This window comes from Saimiri boliviensis, chromosome 21 (genome assembly GCF_048565385.1).
Source record: "Saimiri boliviensis isolate mSaiBol1 chromosome 21, mSaiBol1.pri, whole genome shotgun sequence".
NCBI lineage: Eukaryota > Metazoa > Chordata > Mammalia > Primates > Cebidae > Saimiri > Saimiri boliviensis.
Genome location: NC_133469.1, coordinates 22,744,754 through 22,770,876, shown reverse-complemented (window position 1 = coordinate 22,770,876; position 26,123 = coordinate 22,744,754). Strand labels below are relative to the sequence as shown.

General features: G+C 48.6%; 1 protein-coding gene across 3 annotated transcripts in view; it reads left to right on the top strand.

Annotated features, from left to right (window-relative positions):
* Positions 1–26,123, top strand: part of MICAL3 (microtubule associated monooxygenase, calponin and LIM domain containing 3) — a 296,358-nt gene that overhangs the window by 45,495 nt on the left and 224,740 nt on the right. Inside the window, exon 1 of one of the 3 annotated variants that reach the window (XM_074391092.1) lies at positions 12,723–12,944. The exons of 1 other annotated variant lie outside the window; for it this stretch is intronic. The gene's annotated coding sequence lies outside the window, so the exon portion shown is untranslated. Of the gene's footprint in view, positions 1–12,722; positions 12,945–12,968; positions 13,319–26,123 lie in introns of those variants that run through there. One more of the 3 variants, XM_074391095.1, reaches the window with a different exon arrangement.

Sequence of the window (26,123 nt, the reverse complement as noted above, 5' to 3'; positions counted from 1 at the left end):
CATTATGCTGAACTACAAGGAGGGGCTGGCCAGTTTGGGGATGATTCGAACTGTCTGCGCTGTTCTCTTTTGAGCTTCCTGGTTTGCTTTTTGTTTTTGTCTTTGTTTTCCCCCCCGAAACGTCTCTCTGAGTTCGCACAGCACCGCCCAATCTCTTGTCCCAGACTCAGCAAGCAGCCGGCACTCACCAATGAAGTTTCTGATACCCAAATGTAGACTTTCCCTGCTCTAAGCCAAAATTGTCCGCTTGGGAATCTGAATCAGAAACTCCTTGGTGGGGGTGTGGAAACCGGAACGATTCTCAAGTCTGCCATGGGATATTGCTTTCCATGTGGACAGTGATATTGAAGGCTGTCGGGTGGACAGACACACAGGAATCCTCCCTCCTGGAAACGTTCACTTCCTCCAGCCAGTCTAAAGCCAGATTGGAGGTCACTAGAGATTTCTGAGCAGCCCAGGATAGGAAGCCCAGTCTTGAGGCAGACCCCGTCAACGGCCAGCAGCCTTGGCATCTGTTAGATCTGTTTGGCTTCCAGCTTTGCTTGAGATCACCTTTTGCTTCAGGCTGACTCGGTTGCCTGCTGGTCAGCTCTGCTTGGAACCGTCCACTGCTGTGACCACAGTGGTCTCCTCCGGCCAGCCCTGAGTTCTGCCTGGTTCTGTTCCCTGACTGCTGAGCATGCAGGTGCTTGCCTCTTCCGTAGCTCACGTGTTACCTGGGAGTTTGCACTGCGCCTCCCAGTCACAGCCCCCTGCCTGCCTAGGGTGGAACCGAAATGGTGGGGTGAGAAAAAAAAAAAAATAGAAGCTCTTGATTTTACTGTTTACAAACTGTTCTGGTCAAAAATTGAGTAGAGGAACAAACTGATGAAACTATTATTTTTTTAACTAAAATAAATAGAAGTTCCTAATGATCCTTTACATTCTCATTCTCAGAGTTTGATCAGAGTTGACAAACTGTTGTCATATGCATTGCCATGTAATCCTCACACATGCCCCCATAAAATGGGGAAAACTGGTATTTCTATTCCCGCTGACCGATGAGGAAGTATGTGCTTTAGAGAAGTCTACTCATTAGCTCAACCTCATCCAATTAATAAATGATGCTTTTTTTTTTTTTTTTTTTTTTTTGAGACAGAGTTTTGCTCTTGTTACCCAGGCTGGAGTGCAATGGCGCGATCTCGGCTCACCGCAACCTCCGCCTCCTGGGTTCAGGCAATTCTCCTGCCTCAGCCTCCTGAGTAGCTGGGATTACAGGCACGCGCCACCACGCCCGGCTAGTTTTTTGTATTTTTAGTAGAGACGGGGTTTCACCATGTTGACCAGGTTGGTCTCGATCTCTTGACCTCGTGATCCACCCGCCTTGGCCTCCCAAAGTGCTGGGATGACAGGCTCGAGCCACCGCGCCCGGCCCTAAAGACGTTTTTGAAATACCTCTGGTGTTCGCTTATCCTTGCTCTTCCTGCCACCCTGTACCAGGGCCAGATAAGAAGCGAATGATCTGAAAGCTCCCCTTGTGACCCAAGTACAGCCTCCATCGGGCTTTTGTCTCGACAGACTGGGGCCAAGTCCAGGGAGAAGCTTGGGCTGTTTGCAGGCATGCCGGCTTGTCATGTCCAGGCGCAGGAGACTAACGATTTGCTCTTACTGCTTCAAGCCAAGGAGCCTCTCCCAATTCTTCAGCTCCAAAGGTTCTCCTGCAATGGAGAACCCTCTCTGGTATAGTGATGTATGCCACTGAGACAGTGTGTTTGGTGCCAGTGACTCTGCTGCTTAGAATGAAGGAAAGGGGCTGACTCCTGGCTATATGGAAACCATGGAAAAAGACTATGAGATTCCCATGGGCACACCCTCTGCTCCTTCCTACTCTTGGGTTTAGCTGTGTGTGACAGGAACAGCAGCAAGAGATGCCAGGCACAGACCTACTCCCCTTCCATGGCCTGGACAAAGCCATTGGCTGGGTTTGCTCCTAGTCCGAACTCCACCCGGGGTGAGATATCATCCTCAGAAAACTCCCATTAGGCGTCTACCTGTAGGTCAGAGGAGAGGAGTGATTTCTGCAACACCATGCCCTCCGGCAGCTCCGCAGGCCCCCTGGTTTTGCAATATCGTGGTGGTAGTTCTAAGTATTCCCGGGGTGGGGTGAAGGGACAGGAAGTGTGGATACATTCTCAATGCTAAATGTATCAAAATTCACACTGATTTAAAAATAAACATGTACCATCTGGCGTTTTTAGAAAAATGAAGGAGGGATGGGTCTGGTGAGGAAGCATTGCTAAGTGGCACAAAAACAGGCTGTAACTACTCCAAACAGAAGTGAGTCACTCGGCGGAGCTCAGTCTTGTGTCTTTCATTCCAAACCCCTGAGCCAAGCAGACCTGGTAGCAAAGCTGGAGGGCGGCCAAGCCCAGGAAGCCAGACTGGGGGCAAGAAATACAGCAGGGTAGTTTTTAGCTGGTCTCCAGCGAGCAGAGGGGGTGATGGAAGGAGCAGAGGCAGAGGAAACCCATTACCACCTGGTGTTTTGCTGCTAGGAAGATGGAACTTACTACAGATTGTGGTTCCTCGGTGACTTAACTACACACTGAAGGTAGACAACTTACCGAGAAACAGAGAGCATAGTGGGTAAGGAGCATCAACTCTGGAGTCGGTAGGAAGAGATGAGTAAATATCCATAAATCACCTAGAAAAGGGCTTAATGTTCTAAGTAAAATACAAATGTTGGCTATTGCTATTACTGGGTACAATGAAGAGCTACAGTGGAAAGTCAGGGTCCTGGAGCGGCGGTAATGTGCAACGCAGCCGGGCGCGGTGGCTCACGTCCATCATCCCGGCACTTTTTAGATCCCAGCACTCTAGGGGGCCGAGGCAGGCAGATCACCTGAGGTCAGGAGTTTGAGACCAGCCTGGCCAACATGGTGAAACCTTGTCTCTTCTAAAAATACAAAAATTGGCCAGGCGCAGTGGCTCACGCCTGTAATCCCAGCACTTTGGGAGGCCGAGGCGGGTGGATCACGAGGTCAAGAGATCAAGACCATCCTGGCCAACATGGTGAAACCCCGTCTCTACTAATAATACAAAAATTACTGGGTGTGGTGGCGCGTGCTTGTAGTCCCAGCTACTTGGGAGGCTGAGGAAGGAGAATCGCTTGAACCCAGGAGGCAGAGGTTGCGATGAGCCAAGATCATGTCACTGCACTCCAGCCCGGACAACAGAGTGAGACTCCGTCTCACAAAAAAAAAAAAAAAAACACAAATCAGCTGGGTGTGGTGGTGCACCCCTGTAGTTCCAGCTACTTGGGAAGCTGAGGCAGGAGAATCACTTGAACCCAGGGGTCAGAGGTTGAAGTGAGCTGAGATTGCACCATTGCACTCCAGCTTGGGTTACAAGAGTGAAACTCCGTCTCAAAAAAAAAAAAAAAAAAAGTGCAATACAAATGCATTTAAGACATAAACCTGTTCTGCAAACAGAAAGAGGTACCAGTAGATGCAATTGTGGTAGCCCGGGGCTTTCTATAAGTCAAGTTTAGACTACTTCATTGGAGCAATATAATGTAGTTGCAGAACTGTGGCTTCCAGCCTCAGCAGGTGGGAAGAAATCCATCTCCCATTAACCTTTCTATCAGGCCCCAGGAAAAAATAAAGCAAAAATATTTTCCTATTTCATCTTTAAGAAAGTCAAATTATTACGGCCGGGCGCGGTGGCTCAAGCCTGTAATCCCAGCACTTTGGGAGGCTGAGGCGGGTGGATCACGAGGTCAAGAGATCAAGACCATCCTGGTTAACATGGTGAAACCCCGTCTCTACTAAAAATACAAAAAATTAGCTGGGCATGGTGGCATGTGCCTGTAATCCCAGCTACTCAGGAGGCTGAGGCAGGAGAATTGCCTGAACCCAGGAGGCGGAGGTGGCGGTGAGCCAAGATCGCGCCATTGCACTCCAGCCTGGGTAACGAGCGAAACTCCATCTCAAAAAAAAAAAAAGAAAGAAAGAAAAAAGAAAGTCAAATTATTTCAAGATACACTGAGCGCCTACTCTGCATAAAATAGTCTGATAATGATTATAGGTGTTAAAATGAAGTAAAAGACTTGGTCCCTGGCTGGGCGTGGTGGCTCACACCTATAATCCCAGCACTTTGGGAGGCTGAGGCGGGCAGGTCATGAGGTCAGGAGATCGAGACTATCCCAGCTAACATGGGAAAGCCCCATCTCTTCTAAAAATACAAAAAATTGGCCGGGCGCGGTGGCTCAAGCCTGTAATCCCAGCACTTTGGGAGGCCGAGGCGGGTGGATCACGAGGTCAAGAGATCGAGACCATCCTGGTCAACATGGTGAAACCCCGTCTCTACTAAAAATACAAAAAATTAGCTGGGCATGGTGGCGCTTGCCTGTAATCCCAGCTACTCAGGAGGCTGAGGCAGGAGAATTGCTTGAACCCAGGAGGCGGAGGTTGCGGTGAGCCGAGATCGCGCCATTGCACTCCAGCCTGGGTAACAAGAGCGAAACTCCGTCTCAAAAAAAAAAAAAAAATTAGCTGAGTGTGGCGACCTGTGCCTGTAACCCAAGCTACTTGGGAGGCTGGGGCAGGAGAATTGCTTGAACCAGGGAGGCAGAGGTTGCAGTGAGCTGAGATCATGCCACTGCATTCCAGCCTGGGCAATAGAGCAAGACTCTCTCAAAAGAAATTTTTGTTTTGTTTCCTGCTGTGAAGGATTTTATAATCCCTTTGGGAAGCCAAGGTCAACAGTAACACAAATGAAACTGCAATCTTCTTTTTCTTGAACAGTAAGAATCTATACCTCACACATTTCTCTTTGCCCAAACTTTGAGCAAGCTTACGTTTAAATTCAGTGTCCAAATTCTGTAGCAACTCGCTTTTTCTCAGCGGTCCTTCTGGATTCAATGATTCATTTATTTATTTATTTTTGAGATCTGGTTATGAGACTGGCTGATTTTTGGTAGAGATGGTGCTTTGCCGCGTTGCCAGACCGGTCTTGAACTTGTGGGTTCGAGTCATCCACCTGCCTCAGCCTCACAAAGTGCCAGGATTACAGGTGCGAGCCACGGCACCTGACCTGGTTTCAATTTTTTATTAAAAGTTTTAGTTGCTTTTTTAAGATACATATTCTAATGACAAACCATTTGAATTGTTTTGGTAATCAGAAGGTCAAAAGCACTAAAACATTATCTATTGGCATGAAATAGCAGTACAAGAAAAACAACCTGGCCAGGCGTGGTGGCTCATACCTGGAATCCCAGCACTATGGGAGGCCAGGGTGGGTGGTTTGCTTGAGCCCAGGAGTTTGAGAGCAGCCTGGGCAATATTGTGAGACCCTGTCTCTACAAAATATACTAAAAAATAATAATAATAATAGCCAGGTGTGGCATCGTGTGCCTGTAGTCCCAGCTACTTGGGAAGCTGAGGTCAGAGCTCTAGGCTGCAGTGAGCTCTGATTATACCACTGCACTCCAGCCTGGGCAACAGAGTGAGACTGTGTCTCAAAGAGAGAAAGATAGAGAGAGAAGGAGAGAAGAAAAGAAAGGGAGAGAGGAAGAGAGGAGGAGGCGGGGGGGGGCGGAGAGAAAGAGAGAGAAAGAGAGAGAGAGAGAGAGAGAGAGAGAGAGAGAGAGAGAGAGAGAAAATCCACGGAGATTCACAGAATCTTTACGTTAAAGGGAACTTGAAAGTCATGGAGTCAACTTCTCTCCCAAAGTAGGTATCCTCCTATGAGCTCTTGGATCTCAGCATTTCCTGGAACACACTTCCAGATCATTCTGTGAGGAGTCAGCAATGCTGGAAATTCTTTGAACAGAAATCCATCTCCCATTCATCCTCGCCCCTAATGATCCTCCTTCTGCCTTGCGGAGTGTCATAGAACAAGCCGCATACCTCTCCTTCATTGGCAGCCATTCCCATACATGAAGTCAGTCATCACGTCCTTCAGAAGGCTCCAGGCTAGACATGCCCAACTGCAGTGACCCCTCATCCTGCCAAGCAGTGCCCAAGGCCTGCACCCTCCTCCTCTGGTGGATGAACTCTAGTTTATCAAGGTCCCTCTTGGAACTCTGTGCTACGTAGTGGTACAATAAGATCTGGCCAGCACCAAGATTCCTGGGCCAGTCGCTCCCTGCAACATCAGGTCCTCTTTGCCTGCTAATGTAGCTCTGAGGTTGCATTAACTGTTTCACCAGCTGCTTCTCACCTGGGGCTCTTATTGAACCTGTGGGTTGACTTAACTCCCCATCTTCCGTTTCATGTGCACAAGTCAGGCCTCTACTGTGCAATAGATTTTTTTTTGAGACGAAGTTTTGCTCTTGTTACCCAGGCTGGAGTGCAATGGTGTGATCTCGGCTCACTGCAACCTCCGCCTCCCAGGTTCAAACAATTCTCCTGCCTCAGTCTCCTGAGTAGCTGGGACTACAGGCGTGCACCATCATGCCCAGCTAATTTTTTGTATTTGTAGTAGAAATGGGGTTTCACCATGTTGGCCAGGATGGCCTCTCGATCTCTTGACCTCGTGATCCACTCACCTTGGACTCCCAAAGTGCTAGAATTACAGGCCTGAGCCACTGCGCCCAGCCTTGCAATAGATATTTTCAAATGAAAGTGCAGGTCATTGTATTTATTCATGCTAAATCTGAACTTACTGGTTTTAGTCTATCAGAAAGTCCAGGAAGACCTTTCTTTTTCTTTTCGAGACAGGGTCTCACTCCATTGCCCAGGCTGGAGTGCAGTGATGAAATCATAGCTCAATGGAGCCTTGAACTCCTAGGCTTAAGGGACCCACTCTTGCGTACCACCACACCCAGCTAATTTCTAATTTTTTTTTCTTAGAAACGGGGTCTTGAGCTGGGAGTCGTTGTGCACACCTATAATCCTAGCTACACAGGAGGCTGAGGTGAGAGGATCCCTTAGGCCAGGAGTTCAAGGCTGCACTGAGCTGTGATTGCACCACTGCACTCCACTCCAGCCTGGGTCCTGGATGACAGAATGAGACCCTGCCTCACCTTTTTTTTTTTTTTTTTTTTTTGACACAGAGTTTTGTTCTTATTGCCCAAGCTGGAGTACAATGGCATGATCTTGGCTCACCGAAACCTCCACCTCCCAGGTTCAAATGACTCTCCTGCCTCAACCTCCCAAGTAGCTGGGATTACAGGCATGCACCACCACGCCCAGCTAATTTTTTGTATTTTTAGTGGAGATGGGGTTTCTCCATGTTGGTCAGGCTGGTCTCGAACTCCCGATGTTGGCTTCCCAAAGTGCTGGGATTACAGACGTGAGCCACCACAACCAGCCTGAGAACCTGTCTCTTAAAAAAAAAAGTAGGCCAGGCGTGGTAGCTCACACCTGTAATCCCAGCACTTTGGGAGGCCAACGCGGACGAATCACGAGGTCGGGAATTCAAGACCAGACTGGCCAACATGATGAAACCCCATCTCTACCAAAAAATACAAAAATTACTTAGGCATGGTGGCTCATGCCTGTAATCCCAGGTACTTGTGAGGCTGAGGTAGGAGAATTGCTTGAACCGGGAGGCAGAGGTTGCAGTGAGCAGAGATTGTGCCACTGCACTCCAGTCTGGGCTACAGAACGAGACTCCATCTCAAAAAAAAAAAAAAAAAAAGTAACAGGTTCTCACTAAGCTACCCAGGCTGATCTCAAACTTCTACTCTGAAGGAATCCTTCTGCCTCAGCCTCTGGACTAACAGGAGATTACAGGCCCTTTCTTCATGTTTGTTCTGTCAACTAAAGTTTAGAACAAAATTTTGATCTATTTTTTGTTTGTTTGTTTGTTTTTGTTTTTGTTTTTTCTTTTTTTTTTGAGGCAGAGTTTCACTCTTGTTACCCAGGCTGGAGTGCAATGGCGCGATCTCAGCTCACCGCAACCTCCGCCTCCCGGGTCAGGCAATTCTCCTGCCTCAGCCTCCTGAGTAGCTGGGATTACAGGCACACGCCACCATGCCCAGCTAATTTTTTGTATTTTTAGTAGAGAAGGGGTTTCACCACGTTGACCAGGATGGTCTCAATCTCTTGACCTCGTGATCCACCCGCCTCGGCCTCCCAAAGTGCTGGGATTACAGGCTTGAGCCACCGCGCCCGGCCTGATCTATTTTTGATTAGCTATCTGTGGTAGCTTTCTGTCATTTGCAAATGTGGGCAGCCTGCCTTCAGACTTCAAGATCCCTAATGAGATGCAGAGTGACCTTGAACTAGTCAGTTAACCTCTGTAGGCTCAGTTTCCTCATCTGATGAAAGCAGGGAGCAGAGAATGACGTCATACGTCCCTAGGAATTTCAGTGTACCGTATACAAATGCAAATGGCCAGCTGGTAAAAGACTGGGAAGGGGAAAAAAGAATGGACTGACCCCTTTCCCTCATGGAATAAATTGGCCAAGTAAATGTTCTGTGTTCAAATATATATATTTCAACCTTAAACCTCAGGCATTGTCTTCAGGTAATTAAACTCTGAGAACAACATAACATGGTAGATACATTCATTCATAATTAAACACTCCATTTTTGCACAGTGCTAGTCTATGGGGGAGAAAAACTGCAAAATTTACAGGTATTTTGTCAATTTAATTGCAATAAATTTTGTTCCTAAATTCAGCATGTTATCTAAAACTAGCCGATGAAATATTAGTCTTATACTCACTTTAATGCAATCAGTGCTAAACGCTGTTTTCAATATTCAGAAATTCACTCAATAAGAGAATTTATAAAAGATCTATTGCCATGTTGAATCCACTCCTATTAATTTTCCGACAGCCTTTAGCCCTAAATTTAGTCAAGAGTGAAAACCTTTTGGCCTGATCTGGTGTTAGAAGCCACATTTTAAAATACTCAAAGGACTAGAGTCCCTCTCGTCACACTTACCTTTCCCAGTGGGGAAAGAAACAAATGCTGAAAAGGTTTAAAGAGATTCTAGAAATGATGTTGGGCCCCTCCACCCCCACCTTCCGCCCTGAGCCCGTCCCTCTTTGCTGTCTTCTCCCAAGGAAAAAGACAGCAGCATTAGGCTTCATTTCATCTTGAAGAACCGTCAGTGATGTCACACAGCCTTATCACCAACCTTTAACCGGTCTATTACTCTAATTGCTTTTCCTGAGAGGTCTCCCCCACCCCACCTAGCCAAGCCCAACCCTCTCTGACAACGTTTTTCAATTTACCTAATCAGCAGCAAGCACTGAGATAAAAACTGAGGATCAGAGGGACAGAGCAGCTTTTCTATAGCAGGGCTCGGGCTGAAGCCATCAGCAGGGTCAATATCAGGTAAGCTCCAAGCTCCAGCATCCCTGGCTTAGCCCAGGGCGTTGGAAAGCTCACCACTTGTCTGTTATTTTGTCTGCCTATTCTTGCTTATAAAGGATTTAAAAATAGTAAAGGGTCTGGGTGCGGTGGCTCACGCCTGTAATCCCAGTGCTTTGGGAGGGCAGGGCGGGTGGATCACCTGAGGTCAGGAGTTCAAGACCAGCCTGACCAGTATGGTGAAACCCCAAGTCTACTAAAAATACGAAAATTAGCCAGGTGTGGTGGCAGGTGCCTGTAATCCCAGTTACCTGGGAGGCTGAGGCACAAGAATCACTTGAATCTGGGAGGTAGAGGTTGCAGTGAGCTGAGATCGCACCACTGCACTCCGGTCTGGGTGACAGAGTGAGACTCCGTCTCAAAATAAATAAACAAATAAAGCATAATTAGGAGATACTGAGTTTTTCTGAGCAAAGCAAAATAACCAAAAAGCTACAAAGAACTAACCCTAGTTTCCCAAACGGTTTGTGAGCTAAAAAATGTAAATGCCAAATGCCAGGCAAGGGCACACCAGCTGTGCGGAGGGCAGTGGAGCGGGATGTGCATGCCCTGGGGGAGGAGACTCGGTGAGTTGGGAATCCTCACTAGAGAGGACTGGAAAGTCTTTAAAATGTTAGTGCCCCTGGACCCAACATTCCACTTCTGGGACTCAACTGGGAGGAGATTATTCACACATGGACAAGGTTTATGAAGAAAAAATTTTATTGCCATTATTTACAATCGATAAAAATTGGAAATAGTCCATAAAAGGGAAATTATGAGATACTCATATGATAAAAATACTATATGGCATTTAAACTAAGGTTTTTAAAAAAATCCTCAAAGGAGGAGGAATTTCCCACAAAGTTATTTTTAACAAAAAGCAGGATGCAATTGTGTGTGTGTGTGTGTGTGTGTGTGTGTTTGTGTATGGTTTTATCTCAATTTAAAGATAGAAAGCAGGCCGGGCGCGGTGGCTCAAGCCTGTAATCCCAGCACTTTGGGAGGCCGAGGCGGGTGGATCACGAGGTCGAGAGATCGAGACCATCCTGGTCAACATAGTGAAACCCCGTCTCTACTAAAAATACAAAAAACTAGCTGGGCGTGGTGGCGCGTGCCTGTAATCCCAGCTACTTAGGAGGCTGAGGCAGGAGAATTGCCTGAGCCCAGGAGGCGGAGGTTGCGGTGAGCCGAGATTGCGCCATTGCACTCCAGCCTGGGTAACAAGAGCAAAACTCGGTCTCAAAAAAAAAAAAAAAAAAAAAAAAAAAAAAGATAGAAAGCTAGAAAAAAGACTGGAAAGAAATGTATTACTCATGGCTTTTTTTTAGATGATAAGATTATAGATGCTTTTATTCCTTTATGTTTCTATACGTTTCACTTTTTCTAAAATAAACGTTTTGGCTGAGTGCAGTGTGGCTCATGCCTGTTATACCAGCACTTTGGAAGGTCGTTGAGGGCGGATCACTTGAGCTCAGGAGTTTGAGACCAGCCTGGGCCATGTGGCAAAACCCTATCTTCACAAAAATTAGCCTGACGTGGCGGTACATGCCTGTAGTCCCAGCTACGCAGGAGGCTGAGGCAGGAGAATCGCTTGAACTTGGGAGTCAGAGGTTGCAGTGAGCTGAAATTGAGTCACTGCACTCCAGTCTGGGATAGAGCAAGACCCCATAAAAACAAAAACAAAAACAAAAACAAAAACCCCTCCAAGGTCAAAAAATAAAATGAGAGGAAGGAGAAATTCTTAGAGATTCTGGACATTCTAGGGCGTTTTTCCCTGATATCCACTCAGGCCACGCCCACATGGCCTTGCACGTTTCAGCTGTGGCATCACACAGGACTGGGAACTGCAGCTTTACCACTCACCCAGCTGTATAACCTTACACAAGCAAGTCACTTACTGTTTGTGCTTTTAGGTTCTTTTTATTTGAGACGGAGTTTCACTCTTGTTACCCAGGCTGGAGTGCAGTGGCGCGATCTCGGCTCACCACAACCTCCGCCTCCTGGGTTCAGGCAATTCTCCTGCCTCAGCCTCCTGAGTAGCTGGGATTACAGGCACGCTCCATCATGCCCAGCTAATTTTTGTATTTTTAGTAGAGACGGGGTTTCACCATGTTGACCAGGATGGTCTCGATCTCTTGACCTCGTGATCCACCCACTTCGGCCTCCCAAAGTGCTGGGATTACAGGCGTGAGCCACCACGCCCGGCCGCTTTTAGGTTCTTAATATGTAAAACAATGTTTTACATTAAGAATTAAATGAAATAGCTCCTGAAAAGCCCAGGAACATTGTCAGAGCTTAGTAAAAATGTGTTCCCTTATTCTAAGACTGGGGCAGAACCCCTGCAGGTTTGTAGGTGGGGAGACGCTAGCGCACACAGTGGCTGGATGAGGAAGCTGGGCTCCAGAGAATGAGCAGGGACTGCCTCTGAGCCAGCGCCCTGGCCCTGTCAGTTCCCCTTCTCACATGATGAACATGACGGGAACACGAACGAGGCAGATGACGATACAGTTAAGGAAATACCACCTAGGACCAGCGAGAGCCCCTTCTCACGAGTCACCAGCCCAGGATCAGCCCTCTGTGAGCCAACGGGCTAGAGTCACTCTGTTTGGACCACACAGCTTCAGATGGAGATAATACTGAGGCCAGTGATCCTTGAAGACAAGATAATCTCTGGGCTTCTTTCTGCTCTGATTCTAATGTTGCAATTATAATGAGTAGATGCTGATAGGAGTTTGGTCAATTCTACCCGTCTTTCTATCTAACTTACTTTAGTGCCTGGAGGGTTTCTCTGCAGCTCCACGGGCGGTGGCAATGCCAGGTTGGCTGGAAGTGTGGAAGAGGCTGCCCGGGCCCCAGCAGCAGGACTTTTTCTCCGGTGGGGTGGGGGTGCGCGATCTGAGCCTAGGAGCGCTTGCGACGGTAGCCCTCCCCCAGGGCCCTGCGCTGATCGCCAGGGCCATCGTCGCAGTAATAACAAGAACTTCATTTTGCAGCATTTTTCAGTCTAAAGTCAACGTCGTGTCCTTCATACCGTTGAAATGTCACGACCACTCAGATGACGCGACTTGCTCAGTATCCGACACTGGTTCCTTCTCCGGCTCCCGGAGAGCTGCGTGCGAAGCCACTGCAGGCAGGTGTGGGCTCCAGCGTAAGCCCCGCGAACACCGGCTGTGCGCAGTCGGCAGGATCCGCTGGGGAAGCGGCCTCGGGAGAGTGCTGGAATGTCCAGCCCCGGAGGTGCTGGGCACGCGGGTCGAGGCAGTGGTTGGGGAAGGGGAGGAAAAGATGGGGAGGAGGAGGAGCGGTTTGGTGGTGTTCCGCTCGAGCCTCACCGAGGCGTCCCCGGCCGCAGCTCGGCGGCCTCCTGGGGGCGCCCGCTCGCAGCCGCCGCGGGCCCAGCTGCGCGGGCTCCGGCAGCCCCGGCCCAGTCGCAGCGGGGAGCGCCCGCGGAGGCAGGCGCCCGGGGCAGCCCTCGTCCTCGCCGCGCGGCCTGCGAAACCCCCGGCCTGGGCGAGCGGGCTGGGCGGGATCGCGCTGCGGGGGTTGAGCGTCCAGCCTCTGCGGCACCTGCGCCCCGCGTGCGCCCACCCTGCCCCTGCCCCTGCCCGGGCAGCGCCCGCCGCCGGCCGCGATGCGGGTGTGAAGCCGCAGTCGGTGAGTACCCTCCAGTCTCCCGAGTCTCCCCGTGGGCGAGCGAGCCTCCGTGACAAGGTTATGTGTTTTGATGGATGCCTTTAACAATCACTTGCTCAGTTTGCTTAGGACGGGGAAGCGTTTCCTTTGCGACATCTTTGGGTTTCTTGGATCGATTTCGTTTCGCTATAATACAGTCCTCTCTCCCCTAGTGGGAACGACACCCAGTATCCGTGTCTCGATCACCGCCCGACACCCACCGGTGCGGATGCCACGAACCCGAACACACTCCCAGAGCCTGCGGGAGAGCCGGGCTGCTCCCAGCCGCGTTCACCCCAGTTCCATTGTGCTCCTATACCGCGGTCAAAGGAAGAGCGTCCCCAGGCACCCCAGAGGTAGGCCAGGTGTCAGGACAGCCAGCAGGCCCTGGCGAAGCCGCTTCCGCTCTGGCGAGCTCGGCGCCGTGACCCCACGAGCCCATCGGGAGCCGCGGCTGCTTTGCTCGGGGTACCCGGTTTCCCTCCGGCCGAGGGGCTCTGCGCCCGCCCGCAGCGAGCGATAGCGGCCCAGGACCAGAGCTGCGCACCCGCGCGCGCTCACAGGCTGCAGGGCGCGCTGCGCCGGCGCGGCTCCCGGGCGTGTGAAACAAAAGGACGGCCAAGTTCATTCCCTCTTGGACGCAGAGGGAGGGGCCGCATGACTTCTGGAGGCTGCTTGTGTCTTAGAATCAAATGCTTATGACTCCGCAGCAAAATTGCTTAGATTGCTTGTGACAGGGAAGCGTTTCCTTTTTGACTTCTTTGGGTTTCTCGGATCTATTTTGTTTTCCTATAAACGCAGTCCTCTCTCCCCTAGTGGGAATGACACCCAGTATCCGTGTCTCGATCACCGCCCGACACCCACTGGTGAGGATTCCACGAACCCAAACACACTCCCAGAACCTGCCGGAGAGCAGGGCTGCTCCCAGCCGCGTTGTGTGTGACACGCCTTTCTGTGTGTCTGGTCCTTTCCGTGCCTGCCCAACCCCTTCCATCCTCCCTCCTCCCTAAAATGGTTTCGTATTGGTCTGGCACTGTGATCAACTATTTAGAATTTTCGTTGTTGTAAAGAAATGACAAAAGGCTGAAGCCTAGACAATCTGCCCATTGAAACACTGGGCCCTGTGTTGCTTGCTATACATTAGCTCTCGGGCCTGGCTGCTGGGAAGATTTTTTTTTTTCTTTTCTTTTTTTTTTTTTTTGAGACGGAGTTTCGCTCTTGTTACCCAGGCTGGAGTGCAATGGCGCGATCTCGGCTCACCGCAACCTCCGCCTCCTGGGTTCAAGCAATTCTCCTGCCTCAGCCTCCTGAGTAGCTGGGATTACAGGCACACGCCACCATGCCCAGCTGATTTTTTTGTATTTTTAGTAGAGACGGGGTTTCACCATGTTGACCAGGATGGTCTCGATCTCTCGACCTCGTGATCCACCCACCTCTGCCTCCCAAAGTGCTGGGATTACAGGCTTGAGCCACCGCGCCCGGCCAGCTGGGAAGATTTTTTAAAATTCTGCTACCTGGGTCCCATCCCCGGAGATTCTGACTTAATTGGTTGGGGAGATGGCCTAAACGCTGGGATTTTAAAAATTTTCTATTTTGGGGAGGAGTGGTGGTGGGAAAATTTGGAGTGCATACTGGATTTTTTTTTTTTTTTTTTGAGACGGAGTTTCGCTCTTGTTGCCCAGGCTGGAGTGCAATGAATGGCGCGATCTCGGCCCACTGCAACCTCTGCCTCCTGGGTTCAGGCAATTCTCCTGCCTCAGCCTCCTGAGTAGCTGGGATTACAGGCACGCGTCACCATGCCCAGCTAATTTTTTGTATTTTTAATAGAGACGGGGTTTCACCATGTTGACCAGGATGGTCTCGATCTCTTGTGATCCACTCGCCTCGGCCTTCCAGAGTGCTGGGATTATAGGCGTGAGCCTCCGTGCCTGGCCCGGATTTTTTCTTTTTTTTAAGCTCCCAGGTGATTCTAATGAGCTAGTGGCCAACCATCATTCTAATCAATCAGGGTGACATTTTTCCAGGTGAATGTGGTAATAGTTTAGTCTCTCAGGCTGCTGTTGGAGGGCAGGGCGTGCAACTGTCATGAATACCTACAAGCTGCAGGTAAAGAGAGTTGGCAGGACCTTGGGCTGCTCCAAGAAGCTCGGGATGAAGGCGATGTCTCAAAGGAGGGAGGGATCATCCCTCTCGGAATAGGTCTCTTCACTACATGAAGGGTTCTTTCTATATTCCAGAGCAAGGGAAAGCAGATGCATACCTTTGCAAGTCTGTAGCGTGAAAGCTGTGGCCCCCTGTATATTTGTGGACTTCATGGCTGCCTTTGTACTAACCAGAGTCACATGTGTATATCCCCCCACCATCCACCCACTGCAAGGAGAACGGACACTTAGAAAGCAGAAGAGGGGGCCGGGGGCCTTGGCTCACGCCTGTAATCCCCGCACTTTGAGGGCCCAAGGTAGGCAGATTACTTGGGGCCAGGAGTTCAAGACCAGCCTGGCCGACATAGCAAAACTCTATCTCTACTAAAAATACGAAAATTAGCCAGGTGTGGTGGCATGTGCCTGTAGTCTCAGCTACTTGGGAGGCTGAGGCATGAGAATAGTTTGAGCCAGGGGGGTGGAGGTTGCAGTGAGCCAAGATCGCACCACTGCACTCCAGCCTGGGTGACAGAGTGAGGCTCTAACTAAAAAAAACAAAAGAGGTGACGGGGGGTTTAGGAATGCAGTAGTCACTCTAGAGAAGAAAGAGGCAACAAATAAAATCACCTAGAAATTATAAAGTGTTATCCTTCTCAGGCCTAAAATCCTTCCAAATGATTTGAGTCCCTCCTAAGCCTATGGGAAATTCTAGAAACTTCCTCCTGCTGAGAATTGGAGCCCCAGGGTAAGACCTTCCTGCAGGTGCTCTTGCACACTGTGGGTGGGAGACAAAAAGTTTCCTCTAAGCTGGGCGCGGTGGCTCAAGCCTGTAATCCCAGCACTTTGGGAGGCCGAGGCGGGTGGATCACGAGGTCAAGAGATCGAGACCATCCTGGTCAACATGGTGAAACCCCGTCTCTACTAAAAATACAAAAAATTAGCTGGGCATGGTGGCGCGTGCCTGTAATCCCAGCTACTCAGGAGGCTGAGGCACGAGAATTGCCTGAACCCAGGAGGCGGAGGTTGCGGTGAGCCGAGATCGCGCCATTGCACTCCAGCCTGGGTAACAAGAGCGAAACTCCGTCTCAAAAAAAAAAAGTTTCCTCTAACTCTTGTCTTCTAAAGCTACCGTGAATGTTCATAAACACCCAGGCAGGAAGAGGCAGGTACCACACAGCCAGTTCACAGTGACTAAGGGGCTCAAGGAAATTAGGTAAGGACTAAAACTCGGGCCCGAGGCCAGGTATGGCGGCCTACGCCTGTAATCCCAGCACTTTGGGAGGCCGAGGCGGGCGGATCACCTGAGGTCAGGAGTTGGAGATTGGCCTTGCCAACATGGTGAAACCCCCATCTCCACTAAAAATACAAAAATTAGCGAGGCACCTGTAATCCCAGCTACTCAGGAAGCTGAGGCAGGAGAATTGCTTGAATCACGAGGCAGAGTTTGCAGTGAGCCGAGATCACGCCAGTGCACTCCAGTCCTGGGCAACAAGATCGAGACTCTGTCTAAAAAAAAAAAAAAAAAAAAAAAAACCCAAAAACAAACAAAGCAAAACAAAACTCGGGGTCTGAAATGTTAAAATGTTACATATACCAGAAAATGTGATCTACCCAACCTGGTGCCAGAAGTTCACTGCTTCCCAATATCCTTGCTTTCATGTTGGTTAAGTAGAGAAAGGGTTACCTCCTTGGGAGGTAGGCATGCATGATAGTACCATATCTTCTTAAACCCTTGGGCATGGCTCAGTCATTCACCTCATAAAAAGGCAAGAGGATGAAGGTGTTGTTTAAAGCACATAAACCCACCCGATGTGGACAGCAGACTTGATCTGCCAGGACCACAGAGGGAGTGTCCGGGAAGGGTCTCCCTACCGAAGAATGGCCACAGTCTCCACGTGGATACCAGATTGCTTGTCTCTGTAGGGTCCTCTCTGCGTGTGTGTGCACTGACTACACACTCCCTCTCCTGTGCCCTACTCCCTCCAAGCAACCCGAAACAGTTAGAACAACTTCCACCCTTCCATTTCGTCTTTGTTTTTCTAGTCTGTGCATAGCCATGCACGCATGATTTTCTTCCCTCCTGAAGCCCACCTGACCTCCTGATTCAATGCCTTCGTTTCACTTGGGCCTCCCACAGGTTTCGCTAGTATTCATCTGGCTCGCTGGGCGATGGACATGCTTCCTTCTCTCCGCTGAGCCGGAGCTGCTCCTGTCTAGTTCTGAGCGAAGGATGGCCCACAGCGGCTTCTGCCCAGCCCGGATGTCCTTCCCTGATGGGTCACCTCAGGGCTGATCCATCTCATGAGGCAGGGCAGGCCAGCCATGCAAGGGCTCCCAGCCCAGGAGATGGCTAATCCAGGAATAGCAAAACCAGGTCTCATTTCTGTTACCCCTCCCTGCCGCAACCACCAGTATCTATTCTCTGAAAAGGGCAATTTACTGCACAGGCCACTGGGGGAAAACGTTCGGTTAACCCAGCTTAACCCATAGAAATCAGTTCATCCGTAGGGCGCTACCGAAACTCAGAGTGGAACTACGGGAGACATCGTGTGGCTTTAATAAATTCCCATTTCACGTTTTCTCAAACTGTGGATTATGACTCATCGGTGAGTCACGAAATCAGCTTGGTGGGCCATTTTATTTTATTTATTTATTTGAGACAAGAGTCTTGCTCTGTTCCCCAGGCTGGAGTGCAGTGATGAGATCTTGGCTCACTGCAGCCTCTGCCTCCTGGGTTCAAGCGAATCTTGTGCCTCAGCCTCCTGAGTAGATGGGACCACAGGCGCACACCACCACGCCCAGTTAATTTTTGTATTTTTAGTAGAGACGAGGTTACTATATTGGTCAGGCTGGTGTTGAACTCCCCCTCAAGTGATCCACCTACCTTGGCCTCCCAAAGTGCTGGGATTACAGGTGTGAGCCATTGCATCCAGCATTTTTTTTTTTTTTAACTTTTTAGAGGTTTACAGTTGTTTCATTTAAAAGTATACATTTAACACAATGAAATAAACACTGATATATTGAAGCCTGGTTAGTAGTAGTGTAACGATATATCATTTTTTTTTTTTTTTTTTTTTTTGAGACGGAGTTTCGCCCTTGTTACCCAGGCTGGAGTGCAATGGCGCGATCTCGGCTCACCGCAACCTCCGCCTCCTGGGTTCAGGCAATTCTCCTGCCTCAGCCTCCTGAGTAGCTGGGATTACAGGCACGTGCCACCATGCCCAGCTAATTTTTTGTATTTTTAGTAGAGACAGGGTTTCACCATGTTGACCAGGATGGTCTCGATCTCTCGACCTCGTGATCCGCCCGCCTCGGCCTCCCAAAGTGCTGGGATTACAGGCTTGAGCCACCGCGCCCGGCCTGCAAAGTTTATCTTAAAGGATGATGGAAGTTTGTTTCTCCAGGTGGAATATATTCCTAGTGTCCTGAGGTTTTACAGCAGAATCGTATCACTGAGCACAAAGATTTTCCTTGGGAAGCTGCCCTGTCTGTTTTACCTGCCTCCAGAATTGTCCCCTTAAAAAATCAGCAGCAGTCTCATTTTCTCTAGCAGAAAATTCCAAAAAAGCTGCATTACAAGATTCTGCCAAAGCTTCCCTGATCACTCTTTTCTTTTTTTTTTTTTTTAATTTTTGTTTTATTTTTGAGACAGAGTCTTGTTCTTTCATCCGGGATGGAGTGCGATGGCATGATCTCAGCTCACTGTAACCTCCGCCTCCCAGTCTCAAGCAGTTCTCTTGCCTCAACCTCCCAAGTAGCTGGGATTACAGACGCATGACACCACGCCCAGCTAACTTTTGTATTTTTAGTAGAGACGAGGTTTCGCCATGTTCACCAAGCCGATCTCGATCTCTTGACCTCAGGTGATCCACCTGCCGCGGCCTCCCAAAGTGCTAGGATTACAGGCCTGAGCCACTGCCCTCGGCCTGATCACTCTTTTCATATGCAAGTCTTATTTCCAACCGACATAATAGTCATTTGCACTCCCCCCGCCCCGCCCACTGCCCGTATCCAGTGATTTGCTCTGAGTAACTGTAAACACTTCAGAACTTTTGACTGTTGTGATAGAATACACAATAATATAACCATTAATGCCTATGGAGTTTGTCCCAGGAAGATGGAATATTTATCTTGGGTGGGCCCTTTTTTTTTTGAGACAGGGTTTCCCTCTGTCCCCCAGGGTGGAGTACAATGGTGTCATAATCTCAGTTCACTGCAGCCTTGAACTCCCAGCTTAAGCAACGCTCCCGTCTTATCCCCTAAGTAGCTGGGACTACAGGCACACACTACCATGCCCAGCTAATTTTTGCATTTTTTTGTAGAGACAGGGTTTTGCCACGTTGCCAAAGTCTGGTCTCCAACTCCTGGCTCAAGCGATCCATCCTCCTCAGCCTCCCAAAGTACTAGCATTACAGGTGTGAGCCACCACGCCTGGCCAGGTGGGCCATTTTAAAAAGAAAGAATAGAAAATACCAGAGTGCATACATGTAGTGAAGAGAAGTTTTGTGTCCTGAAATTTGTGTTTCAGTTTCGTATACTGTATATGTGTGTGTAATACAGGCCACCGCTTCCGGCCTGTATATACATATTTTTGTTGTGTGCCCTGAATCATGATGCAAAATATATTGCTTATTATGAATCATGGTCAAGAAACTTTTAAAGTCATTACCTTGAGCAAATACTGACAAACTGGAGTTGAATCAAAATGAAATATTAAAAGGTCAAATTCAGGCCAGGCACGGTGGCTCACACCTGTAATCCCAGCACTTTGGGAGGCCGAGGCAGGTGGATCACAAAGTCAGGAGTTTGAGATCAGCCTGATCAACATGGTGAAACCCCGCCTCCACTAAAAATACAAAAATTAGCCTGGCATGGTGGTGCACACCAGCTACTCAAGAGGCTGAGTCAGGAGAATGGCTTGAACCCAGAGGGCGGAGGCTGCAGTGAGCCAAGATCACACCACTGCACTCCAGCCTGGATGGCAGAGCGAGACTCCGTCTCAGAAAAAAAAGGAGGTCAAAAAATAGAATTCAATATATTTTAGATCTATAGATTATTTTAAAGTTAGAGAAGAATCCATGGGACAAAAACTGTTCTTTTAAATTTAAAATTTCTATCAAATGAAAAAAAAATTTCTATCAAATGAAAAAGGAACAGAGTGGGGGAAATATTTGCATTATATATTACAAATTAAAAGTTAACCTCTGCTCCAGGGCAAAGCATTTAAAAAAATAGTTAACCTCTGCTAAACCGATAATCCATTTCAGAAAAGGAGAAGGGGCGTGGAGTGTGGTTGAGGGAGAAGCAGAGACTTGAGGATTGCCTTGGGCCTTTGCAAGGCCAGGTTCTATAAGCTTTTTTTTTGAGGTGGAGTTTCGCTTGTTACCCAGGCTAGAGTGCAATGGTGCGATCTCGGCTCACCACAACCTCCGCCTTCTGGGTTCAGGGAATTCTTCTGCCTCAGCCTCCCGAGTAGCTGGGATTACAGGCACACGCCACCATGCCCAGCTAATTTTTTGAATTTTTAGTAGAGACGGGGTTTCACCATGTTGACCAGGATGGTCTCGATCTCTTGATCTCGTGATCCACCCTCCTCGGCCTCCCGGAAGTGTTGGGATTACAGGCTTGAGCCACCGCGCCCGGCCTATAAGCATTTTTCCTGAGTGTGGTGGTGCAAGAAAGTTACTGGTAAATGAGCTACAATTTCTGCTCCCCCCACTACATACTGCTTTTTTGATGTTGAACCACAACTTTAATAAAGCATTTTGAATACTGAAGAGAAAAAAAATTTTTTTAAGAATTTTAAAGCATTTTACAATTCTGTGCGTAACTGTCTACTGCATGATTCATTTATATAACACTCTGGAAAAGTTCAAACTATAGGGAAGGAAAACAGAGGAGCAATTGCCAAGGAGGGCTGTTTGTGGGGAGAATGTCACTACAGAGGCACAGCAGGAGACTTTTCAGGATCATAGAAACATTCAGTGACTGTCCATGTTTGTTGAAAGTCATAGCGGTCCACACGAAAAGAATAACTTTTTGATTTGTGAATTATACCTTTTTTTTTTTTTTTTTTTGAGACAGAGTCTCACTCTGTCACCCAGGCTAGAGTGCAATGGCGGTCTCCACTCATGGCAACCTCTGCCTCCTGGGTTCAAGTGATTCTCCTGCCTCAGCCTCCTAAGAAGCTGGGATTACAGGCGTGTGCCACCACAGCTGGCTAATTTTTGTATTTTTAGTAGAGACGGGGTTTCACTATGATGACTAGGCTGATCTTGAACTCCTGACCTCGTGATCTACCTGCCTCGGCCTCCCAAAGTGCTGGGATTACAGGCGTGAGCCACAGCGCCCGGCCTGAATTATACCTTAATAAACCTGACTGGAGGACCAAAAACAATTCCTGAGAGATAAATTCACACTTCATAAAATGAAATTCATCCACATGAAGCAATGCAATGAACAAAACATTGATATGTGTTCACTGTTGACCAAGTGTAAATTACAGTGCCATTATACTGCTGTGCTTCTTGCTAATGATTAATAATATTTCAAACCATAACACATAATGCGATTGAGGTTGCAGTAAAACTGCATTATTCATTTCGGGTTGCATTATAAATTGATAACATTTCTGAGGAATGCAATGTGATAATAGATAGGAAAAGCCATAAAATTACTACACTTGGGAATTTATCCCAATAAAGTTAGTTAACAAAGATTATTTTTTTTGAGACGGAGTTTCACTCTTGTTACCCACGCTGGAGTGGAATGGCGCGATCTCGGCTCACCGCAACCTCCACCTCCTGGGCTCAGGCAATTCTCCTGTCTCAGCCTCCTGAGTAGCTGGGATTACAGGCACACGCCACCACGCCCAGCTAGTTTTTTTTTGTATTTTTAGTAGAGACGGGGTTTCACCATGTTGACCAGGATGGTCTCGATCTCTTGACCTCGTGATCCACCCGCCTCGGCCTCCCAAAGTGCTGGGATTACAGGCTTGAGCCACCGCGCCCGGCCGTTAACAAAGATTTTTAAATTTCAGATGCATAAAAAATGTCCTCTATTATGTTGGTTATAATAGAAAAAAGTAGAAATCGTGGAAAGAGACAGTTTAAAATTTTGTTGGTACATTAATACAATGGAATATCTTGCATTCACAACCAAAGCCTAAATCCAGAGACATGTAGAAAGAAACACGGAAAAGACTTGGTAAAAGAAACAATAGCAGAGTACGACGTAGCAAGCACAGCATGTTTGTAACTGTGTGCATGTGCCATAGCTGTGCTGAAGTGATGGATTAGAGATGAGTCTTAGGGCTGGGCGCTGTGGCTCGTGCCTGTAATCCCAGCACTCTGGGTAGGCCACGGCAGGCAGATCACTGGAGGTCAGGAGTTCGAGACCAGCCTGGCCAACATGGTGAAACCCCATCTCTAATAAAAATACAAAAATTAGCCAAGTGTGATGGTGATCACCTGTAAGCCCAGCTTCTCAGGAGGCTGAGGCAGGAGGATTGCTTGGACCCAGGAGATGGAGGTTGCAGTTAGCTGAGATCACACCGCTACACTCCAGCCTGGGCGACAGAGCAAGACACTGTCTCAAAAAAAAAAAAAAAAGAGAGATGAATCTTGGTTTTCAAAATTCTCTTGCTGTTATTGTACTGCCTTTTCAATAACAAAGGACCCTCAAATAAAACCTTCAAGATTGGAAGAAATGCATGTAGAAAAGAGAAATCCCAGAAATTATCATATTACAATGTCGATTTTTTTTTTTAGCCCCAGAAACCAGAAGAATCCCCAGAGTGACAATTACGTTGAATAAATCCAAGCTGTATGGGTTTCTTTCAGTCTTGCTGTCATTTAACTTCGGTAAAGCCCCTGCTTGTGGCAGGTGTTTGTGACTGTCTACTGACTGCCGAGTAAATGCCAATACCATCTTTTAGCTGTACTTTTCACACTCCCAGGCCTCGGAAGACTTGAATTTATCTCTGAAAAAGCATCAGAAATCTTAGCGCAAGTAACACTTTCTCTTTAACTGTTTATTTTGAGGACTTTAATTTTTCCAGCATAGGGAACATAGCTTTGGGGACTTCTTCCCCCATTAAGAGAATTGCAAGAATATTTTAAGTAGGTCACAACTCCTAGGGGAAAGAAGGGTATGTAACAAACACAGCTCTGGGAAACTTAGAAATGTGCCTAATGTGGATATTTAAGTGATGGAGCTTTTCCTTTTGAGGTGGGAAAGAGGGAAGGGGCGGAAGGTAAGAGCAGGGACGAAGTCAACAACTTGGAAAAGTTGTGCTCTTCCACCGGCTCTGGTGTTTCCAGGTTGAGTGGCCTGATACAGTTCCTGGGCTTTCCTGAACCTTTGCTGTGTTACATTACCTTGAGATAAACGTTCAGTGTCTCAGTGCCTCATTTTCATCATCCTTAAGAGGAATGAGTCTGTGTGTGTGTGTGTGTGTGTGTGTGTGTGTGTGTGTGTAAAAGGGAGAGAGAGGGCCGGGTGCGGTGGTTTACACCTGTAATCCCAGCACTTTGGGAGGCTGAGGCGGGTGGATCACGAGGTCAAGAGATCGAGACCATCCTGGTCAACATGGTGAAACCCCGTCTCTACTAAAAATACAAAAAATTAGCTGGGCATGGTGGCGTGTGCCTGTAATCCCAGCTACTCAGGAGGCTGAGGCAGGAGAATTGCCTGAACCCAGGAGGCGGAGGTTGCGGTGAGCCGAGATCGCGCCATTGCACTCCAGCCTGGGTAACAAGAGCGAAACTCTGTCTCAAAAAAAAAAAAAAAAAAAAAGAGTAATATGCTCTAGGACTAACTTTAGAGAAGGATGGAAGAAATTTTTTAGAAGGATAGGAATTAGCTCATTTAACTGAATGCAAAGCAAACAGCCAGGTCTTGGAAAGGATGAGAGCCAGGACAGCTAAAGAGATCTTGAGAAGAGGGGGGTGACTGCCTTCCCTCTTTGGGCGTTCTTGACTGCGCCAAGCAGCTCTGGTTGTTTTCAGTTCTGTGGCTCTCTGCTTGACACTCAACTTCCAGGAAGAGAGGTCAGACTGGGCGAGGCTGGGCCACGTACGGCCTTCCTCCTGGATGGAGAGCAAGGTGCCTCCCTCCCCACGCCCGCCGGGCCGGCATGCGGTGGGGAAAAGGTAGTTTCCACAATAGAAGCCAAGATGTAGGTACTGTCACCAAGCAAGGGGGTCTGAATGCTGGGCAGGCGGAAGCCACAGTGTCCACCGCGGAGCTGATGCAGTGAGGCATCCCAGCCTAGGACCCGGCACAAGGGAGTGGCTCCATAAATGCTTGCTTTTGCTGGTGGTGTTTTCACATGACCTCCTGCCAGGCAGAAGTTCCGGAGCAGTAAATCACCGGGGAGCAGTGCATCTAGAAATCCTATCTCAGCGTTCTTCCCGGGCATGTCATCTCATGATACACACAGAAGATGGTATTTGAGCAGCGAATAGCTGAGGTAAAGTGACCTAAGGTGCTTTAGGTGCATTCTCTTCCTAAGGTGCTTCTGCGGGAGGATACTGGCTGGCTCTGGCCACCCCTCGCCCTATCTGGCAGCCCTGGGAACTGAAGCATCAATACGGTACCTGTGGGCGATGCACCGGTGAAGAAGCCCAATTAGATGAAATAACTTCACTCCTCCCCCCACCCCCCTGTAACCATCGCCTTGGTCTCAGCTCTGCCTAGCCCTCCCTTACCCCTCCAAAAGTTTGAAATAGGGTCCCCATGAGGGTCGAGGCCTGAGGCCAGTAGAGTCAACAATGGTATCTCTGCCTTTGCCCCACTGATGACTGCCAGCTGTCTTCTGTCCACTCTCTCCTTAGGGTTTTCATTAACAGGAACTCAGGCTTTTCAGGAAATAAAAAGGAACTTCTCTCTCTCTCTCTTTTTTTTTTTTTTTTTTGAGGCAGAGTCGTCTTGCTCTGTCGCCCAGGACTGAGTGCAATGGTGAGATCTCAGCTCACCGAAACCTCTCCCTCTCAGGTTCAAGCGAGTCTCCTGCCTCAGCCTCCTGAGTAGCTGGGATTACAGGCATGCGCCACCACACCTGGCTAATTTTTTTGTATTTTTGTATTTTTAGTAGAGACAGGGTTTCTCTATGTTGGTCAGGCTGGTCTCGAACTCACGACTTCAGGTGATCTGCCCACCTCAGCTTCCCAAAGTGCTGGGATTACAGGCATGAGCCGCCACGCCCGGTCAACTTCTCTTCTTAATAAGGCTAGGCACATCTGGCCCAAGGGGCGGCCTAGATGATTTTAGAGCATTTATCTCTCTGCCTACTTGTCAATGACGGCATCGATTACAGCAATCGATGAGTGTGCTGTGATACACTCCCCGGAGGCCGAGCTGCGATTGCTGGTGCGCGCATGCGGGTTTCCAAGCAGGGCCAAAGCAGCACTGCAGACCTGTGATCGCTGAGGCTGCCCGAGCACAGAGGGGACATCCAGTCTCCAAGACACACGCACGCTCTACTCGTTCTGTTTTCTTGTCTTTCTGTTTTTCCTTTTGGTTGCTAGGGCAGGGAGGCTGCTGTTTTAAAATGGTGGTTATTTTCCCCATTACAAAAGTATGTTCCGTCCTCCATTCTCTCCCTAAGTGAAAAGACACAAATAAGCAAAAAGAAGATAATTTCAAAACACGTAACTCCCCACCCATTTCTGTACTCACCTGGCTGTTAACATATTAGTATTTATCCTTTTTTTTTTTTTTTTTTTTCCTGAGAAAAAGTCTTGCACTGTCGCCCAGGCTGTAGCGCAGTGGTACAACCTCCCCCTCCTGGGTTCAAGCAATTCTCCTGCCTCAGCCTCTGCAGTGTATTTTTTAGTAGAGATGAGGTTTCACCATGTTGGCCAGGATGACCTCGATCTCCTGACCTTGTGATCTGCCCACCTCAGCCTCCCAAAGGGCTGGGATTACAGGCGTGAGCCACCGCACTGGGCATAGTATTTATCCTTCAAAATCATCCTTTCTCACCCTCTAAGCTTCCACCTCCCAGCAGTGAGGTGCT